The sequence below is a fragment of the Pipistrellus hanaki genome, assembly GCF_964339955.1.
Source record: "Pipistrellus hanaki genome assembly, chromosome: 5".
Classification (NCBI taxonomy): Eukaryota; Metazoa; Chordata; class Mammalia; order Chiroptera; family Vespertilionidae; genus Pipistrellus; species Pipistrellus hanaki.
Window position 1 is genome coordinate 77,389,739 of NC_140507.1, and position 7,731 is coordinate 77,397,469.

A 7,731-nucleotide genomic window follows, 5' to 3' on the forward strand; every position below is an offset into this window, starting at 1 on the left:
GATGTTTCTCTCGTCGATGTTTCTAGCTCTCTTTCCCTCTCTCTTCCTCTCTGTAAAAAGTCAATAAATTAAAAAAAAAAAAAAAAAAAGTCAACTCACCCAACAATCCCAATAGGCTTCAACATGATAGTGGAAAGGAGGGAGAAACATTGGTTGCCTCCTGCATGCATCTGACCAAGGTAGGGGAAATTGTAACTGAGGTATGTGACCCTGACCAGAATTGAACCTGGGACCTTCCAGTGTTCAGGCTGACCCTCTATCCACTGGGCCAACCCGGATAGGGCTACACATTTACCAGTAACTGTGCTGTTGTCTGGAACACTAACCATTAATTTCTATTAAGCTTTCATGAATTCTCTTGTGTTTCTAAGATACTGTAAGGTCTGTGGGCTTTACCAAACTACTTACGTTCATAGGATTTTTATCATAATTTCTTTAATGACTTTTAAAGAGGAATGCCTAAAGGCTTTAGTTCATTTTCATAGGGTTTCTCTGCCGTGTGCAGTCTAGTGTGCACTTTCAAAAATTTGTTGATATGAGGCCTTTTCACATTCCTTACATTCAGTGTTTCAAGTATGACTTCTTTCATGCTTCTCTAACCAAACCAAACCTCTGAAGGCTTTACCACATTGTTTACATTCGTAGGGTGTCTTTCCGGTGTGCAGTCTCATGTGGCGCTTCAAGGTTCGGTAACAACGAAAGCCTCTACCACATTCCTTGCATGTGAAGTGTTTCTCTCCAGTATGAGTTCTCTCATGTAATAGAAAGGTAGAGTAATACCGGAAGGCTCTCCCACACTCCTTGCATTCGTGAGGTTTCTCTCCAGTATGAGTTTTTTCATGACTTTGATAAGAACTGGAACAATGGAAAGCTTTACCACATGGTTTACATTCATAGGGGTTCTCTCCTGTGTGAATTTGTTTATGTTTTTGGAAGGCTTGATGAGAGCTAAAGATTCTTCCACATTGTTTACACTGATACCATTTCTCTCCAGTGTGAATCTGTTCATGTTTGTGAACAGACTGGTGATGCCTAGAAGATTCCCCATAGTCCTTACATTTGTAAGATTTCTCTACACTGTGATTTCTTTTTTGTCTATAAAAAAAATGGTGATAACTGGTTTTATTACATGTCCTGAATGTATAAGGCTTCTCTCTGTATTTGTCATAGTCGTGTGGTTTGTGTCCAATGTGACATCTGATGTGCCTATCAAGGAGTGAATGATGGGTAAAGACTTTTCCATGTGTACTGCATTCATGTGGTTTTACTGCAGTGCTCTTCTTGTTCAAAGTCTTTTCTGAAATAAGACTCAAGTTGTCTTCACATTGACTACCCTCTTTAGTCTCACAGAGTCTCACTGCCATATGATTTCTGTAAAAGATAAGAAGTACAGTATTAATAATTTATTAACAGTTTTGCTTATTAGGGTATTTGAACTGCATCTTTATGGTTTGTATCAGAGGAGTAGGGTTTTTGCCCTGGCCAGAGTGGTTCAGTTGGTTGGAATGTGTGCAGGATGCAACTGATAGATGTTTCTCTCTAAAAATCAATAATATAGGTCTAGTAATAATTAATGTCGTTTTCTAATACTTTTTTTAAATCGAATTTATTTAAACAATACAACAAAATTTAATCAACAATATAGTTGCCGTTGTTTTCTACTACTTGTGCCCAATGCTCAGGAAGCATTTTAATCCCTCTGTTGTAAAATTCTTGTGATTTTGATGCAAAAAATTCGGTCAATGCATTTTTGAGGCATTCTTCATTATTAAATTTTTTTCCAAGAAGAAAGTTTTGCAAAGAACGAAACAAATGGTAATCGGAAGGGGCAATATCAGGAGAATATGCAGGTTGAGGGAGAACTTCCCATTCCAACTGGCGCAGTTTTTCAGCAGTGATTCTTACAGTATGCGGTCGTGCGTTATCGTGGTGAAGAATTACGCCCTTCTGATTAATCAGCGCGGGTTCTTTTTCTCTTAAAGCTTGGGCTAACCTTTCCAATTGGGCACTATACACTGCACTTGTAATGGTTTGGTTAGATGGTAAAAGTTCATAATGAAGAATTCCTTTAAAATTCCACCAAACACACAACATCACTTTTTTCGCATGCAAGTCAGGTTTTGGCGTGGGCTGCGGAGCCTCATTTTTGTCCAACCATTGAGGCCGCCTTTTCAAATTAACATACAGCACCCATTCTTCATCTCCGGTAACAATTTGCTCTAAAAACGGCAAACGGTTTTGACAAGAGAGGAGCGAACTGCAAATTGTGACTCTTTGATTACGGTTGTTGTCGGTCAACTCATGAGGAACCCATTTTCCAAACTTTTGGACTTTGCCAAGTGCACGCAATTGATTGGAAATTGTTTTTTGTGAACAATTTAAAGTTGTCGCAAGCTCTTGTTGGGTAATTTGAGGATTTTGCACCAAAAGAGCTTGAAGAGCTTCTTGATCAAAATTGGACACACGGCCTCGACCACTCTTGTCATCTAACGAAAAATTTCCCTCGCGAAATTTCTCAAACCAACGCTGGCATTTTCTGGCGCTAACTGCATCTTGACCAAGAGCACTACAGATGTTTTTTGCAGCCTCACTTGCTTTTCTTCCTAATTGGAACTCGTAAAGCATGCAGTGCTGAATATGCTCTTCATCCGCCATCTTCTTAGCCCTAGTTTTGCAACAAAAACCAAACCAAACACAAACTTTTTCAAGCAAAACTCGTTAATTGCACTTCACACGTTCTGTAGATACCACGTGTTTGAAGGTTATGTCAATACAAGTCAACGCCAAGCAAGATTTTAAACGAATGTTTAAAAACGACATTAATTATTACTAGACCCAAGTTAAAAAGGGGTAGACTTTCTGTCTGATTTGTTAAAAGTTCAATATAAGAAATGTTCTCAATGGAGTTGGACAGGGGACACATGTAACTTTCAACAATAAAGAATTACTTAAGAAAATGAAACAATGTTCTGCAAGAGAATTTCACCCTTCCTATTACTAAAAGAGTAAGCATCATATATAAAATTTAACAGTACTATTTGGAAGTAAGCTACTTATATCTAATAAAAAGGTAATTTTGGTGAAAATTTTTAATATAAGTAAAAATTGAAGCAGGGAGAGAGAAACCAAGATGGTGGCAAAGGTAAACAACTAAACTGCCTCATCACACAACAATTTCAAAACTACAACTAAAAGACAAAAATGTCTATCACTCAGAACCATGGGAAAGCTGGCTGAATGGAAGTCTTACAACTAGAAGGAAAGAGAAAAGAACACAAATGCTGAAAAGCTGAGAGGTGTGCACAGCAATCATTGTTTACTGCACTGGAGCACGGGACACTGGGACTTGGAAACGCAAAAAGGCAGCCATCGCTGTTTGCCACGCATCAGCCCAGTGACTGACACCTGCCCTGCACATACTACAAACCTGTCCAGGCTCCACACAGCGGCTTTTGCATATAAATGGCCTGCCCGGTCAAAGCTTAACCAAACTAACTGCAGCTCCAGTCATACTGCTACAAAACCGCCAAATCCCAAGCAAAGAGGAGAAAACTGTAGTTCTTGCTCCTGCTGGGTGGCCTCAGACAGTAGCTGACCTACACCTCATTGGAGATCCAGAAACTAGTGTATCTAGTGGTTGGTGTGAGACAACACCAGATTTCAACTATTCTCATAAGGGACATTCAAGAGGCAGACTCAGTGAGCACCAAAGCCCTACTGGAACAAGTCCTGCCCCATAAACGTGTCTCCAGCACAGTAATTTTTCCATTATAGACAGCAGGTCCTCACAGCCAAGTGGCCTGGAGGTCAATTCCTCCCAGTGACACCAACAACAATCAAGACTTAACTACAACAAGGCTGTACACACAGTCCACAAAGGGGTGCACCAAGAGTGCCCACATCAGGTAACTGGGAGGCTGACTGATTGATTCATATGGGACACCCAGCACACAAAGCTACTGAAATAAAAATTATTATACAGAGACCCAACAGCAGACTAGAAGAACGCAAGAATCCTGTCAAAGATTTGGAATACAGAGGCACAGGACACTCCTCTGGAGAAGCAAGAAAAGAAGAGAAGAGAATCCAGAAAGTTGAAGATAGTATAAGCCTCTGGGACAACTTCAAACATACCAACATCAGAATTATGGGGGTCCCAGAAGAAGAGAGTGCAAGACACTGGAAACCTATTTGAAGAAATAATGACAGAAAACCTCCCTTACCTGGTGAAAGAAATAGACTTACAAGTCCAGGAAGTGCACAGAACCCCAAACAAAGGGAATCCAAAGAGGACCATACCAAGACACATCATAATTAAAATGCCAAGAGCAAAAGACAAAGAGAGTCTTACAAGCAGCAAGAGAAAAACAGTAACCTACAAGGGAGCACCCATATGATAATCAGCTGATTTCTCAACATAAACTATGCAGGCCAGACGGGAGTGGCAAGAAATAGTCAAAGTGATGAATGGGAGAACCTACAACCAAGATTACTCTACCCAGCAAAGCTATCATTCAGAACTGAAGGTCAGATAAAGAGCTTCACAGGTAAGAAAAAGCTAAAGGAGTTCATCACCACCAAACCAGTATTATATGAAATGCTGAAAGGCATTCTTTAAAAAGAGGAAAAAGAAGAAAAAAGTAAAGATAAAAATTATGAACAATACATATCTATCGACAAGTGAACCTAAAAGTCAAGTGAATTAAAAGTCTGAGGAACAGAATAAACTGGTGAATATAATAGAATCAGGGGCATAGAATGGGAGGGGATTAATAATTCTCAGGGGTAAAGAGGTGTCTGTGTGTGGGGTACGGGAAGAGAATGGACAAAAATCATACACCTATGGATGGGGGAGGGGGGGAACGGGACACGACAGAAAGGAGGGTGGGAACCAGGTGGAGAGGAGCTATGGGGGGTGGGGGGGAGAAACAATTGCAATAATCTGAACAATGATTTATTAAATTTTAAAAAAATTGAAGCAGGGACTATTTCTTTTATTTCCTTTTTTCAAAATTTCATAACATAATCAAATCTTCAAATCAGCCAGTACTTTCTAATATAAATAAGACACACCTTAGTTTTCTCCCCTGGTTTTTATACAGTTCTTCAATATCACGATCATCCCATTTTTTCCCTGAAATGCAAACAAAACAAAACAAATCCAAAATACTTATATTAGAGAAATATTAGATTATGGGTCCAATCTTTTCACAATTCAAATCTTTGAGGGGAAAAAAGCAATGACCAAGAAACACTTACTTAATTGATGAAACGAAAGTACACATCCTTACCTATTGAGGCCAGGTTCTTGAAAGTTTGTCGCATTACATTTCTGTAAAGTTTCTTTTGCGAAGAATCCAGTAAGGCCCACTCTTCTACGGTGAAGGTCACAACCACATCCTCAATGGCCACCGAGTCCTAAAACATTCCAGATATGTAGAAGAGTAGGATGTGTCAGACTGACAGCCCTGGATACACAGACTTTATTTATTTATTTATTTATTTTTGTTTTGTTTTATTTTATTTTATTTTTTCACAGAGAGGAAGAGAGAGGGATAAAGAGTTAGAAACATTGATGAGAGAGAATCATCTATCTGTTGCCTCTATCTGCATGCCCCCCACTGGGGATGTGCCCGCAACCAAGGTACATGCCCTTGACCGGAATCAAACCTGGGACCCCCTCAGTACGCAGGCCGACACTCTATCCACTGAGCCAAACCGGTTTCGGCCCAGACTCCATTTATAGGAAGGTTACATAGGATTCTGTTGTCTCCAAACATTTACTCTATGACTGATCACCATAATCTTACTCCCTTGCCCACACTTACTTCTTGGAAATTATTTGTGCACCTTTACTATTATAACATTACACGAGAGGCCTGGTTCATGAATATTCATGCACTAGAGGGAGGGGTCCCCTCAACCCTGCCTGTCCTCCCTTCACAGTCCAGGAGGTGACCAGGCGATCCAGGGAAGGCGATGCCCCATCACACCTCTGCTGCTGCCACTGCCGGCAGCGCAAGCCTCAGCCGGCCCTTGTTATCTGAGCCTCGAACTGGCCCTGGGCACCTGGGGGGGGGGGGGGGGGGGCTGAGGGGACTGGGTGCCTTCATCTTTGAAGGTGTAGCAGTCAATTAGCATATTCCCTCTATTAGATAGTATGTTATTGCCCTGTAACAGCAGAGTGCACAGCAAGTTGAGAAATAACATGCCCGATCAGTTGCTACCTAAATGCCCCCCACAGGGGATCGAGGCCACAAGCCAGACATGAGCCCATGTACCTTGACTGGGATGGAACTGTGACCTCCTGGTTCATAGATTGACACGTAACCACTAGGTCACACCAAATATTGTCATTTTAAGACCATCAATTCTTTGTGAGAGAAACTTTCATTCCTCTTCCTGATACAGTTCTCCATGAGGCAGAATTTAATCAATAAAAACAAAATGAAGAACGAGACTCTTTTCCTTCCATTCCCATCACCACACATGAAAGTGCATGAAAGCTGTGGAAATACAACTTTCAATAAGGTCCAGCTGGCTGTAAAGTGCTCCAGGGCTTTAGTAGTCAATGCTGCTGGCAGAGCAAAAACATTCTTGTTGGGAAGTATTGCTTTTAACTTGTTTCATATTCATCACAGATCTCTCTGTATGTTCTGATCACCTTTTCTATGGACCTAGAACTTCATTTTTAAAAAGTACATTAAGGAAAGGTGACCAGACATCCCACTTTTGGCAGGACAGTCCCTATTTTTAACAATTTGTCCCTCAGTGTTTTTAAAAACCTTTTTAAAACGCTGTGGGGATGCCGGATAAATTGTTAAAAATCGGGACTGTCCCACCAAAAGTGGGAAGTCTGGTCACCTTACATTAGGGGAAAGGACAGATTTGTTACAATTCATCCCTGATGACTGATGTGGATGAAACACACCATGGATCATTCAACTGATTTAAACTTATTTCAACAACCTAGCATGGTGCTCTATGAGCCTGAGACCAGTAAGGGAGGTGAAATTGTGACGGAACACACTGTTGGAAAACCTAAAACTGTACATTCTCAGAAATTCTGTGATTACTATGAATGTCTGGAACTCCAACATGGATCAGCAGTTTCCCAGTGACTCCTGATAGTGTAGACTTGATAACGGACAGACAAGTGTTACCTAGGCTTTATATTTCAGATATCCGATTAAAGACATTCCCAGAGTTCTGTTACCACAAACAGGCAACTCTTAGACAACAGTCCAAGTGTCTGTGAACACATGCAGATGGGGCCAACTGTGGACCAGTAGTAAGGTGCTTGGCTGCCTGATGCTTGGTTAACGGTGGTGACTCCTGGGGTTTGGTTCTCTATCAGAAATGAACCAATTAAGGGATAAAGAACAACAACTCTCCACTAAGATCCATCCTTTACTTATGTGCATCTCATCCTGAAAGCATGTGCAAGTACCAGGTGTCCAATCAGTGAATCACAATACCATAGTCTCCTTCAATAGACCATTCGGGGCAACCATCCTGCAGGTGGCATAAGTCATAGAACCAAGATGTCAGTAGGTGTCTGTACCTGGTGTGCTTTCGTCGCCTAGCGGGACAATGGCCAGCTCAGTTTAGGATCACATGCTCAGCCTTTATGAGCGCCTCTATTACAAGAGTGCCTAATACATAATGATGATTATAGTTCTAATGGCATATAGTGTGTGGCCTAGGGCAGGTTCTTGCATCAGAAGCTAA

The 7,731-nt window shown here is 41.1% G+C and overlaps 1 long non-coding RNA gene across 1 annotated transcript; it reads right to left on the bottom strand.

The window, feature by feature from the left end:
- Positions 1 to 496: 496 nt before the first annotated feature.
- LOC311623710 lies at positions 497 to 5,376 on the bottom strand. The gene is made up of 3 exons (XR_014795200.1): positions 5,292 to 5,376; positions 5,074 to 5,134; positions 497 to 1,371 (listed from the first exon to the last, which is right to left on the bottom strand). It is a non-coding gene; the product is annotated as an uncharacterized lncRNA (long non-coding RNA).
- Between the last annotated feature and the right edge of the window lie 2,355 nt (positions 5,377 to 7,731).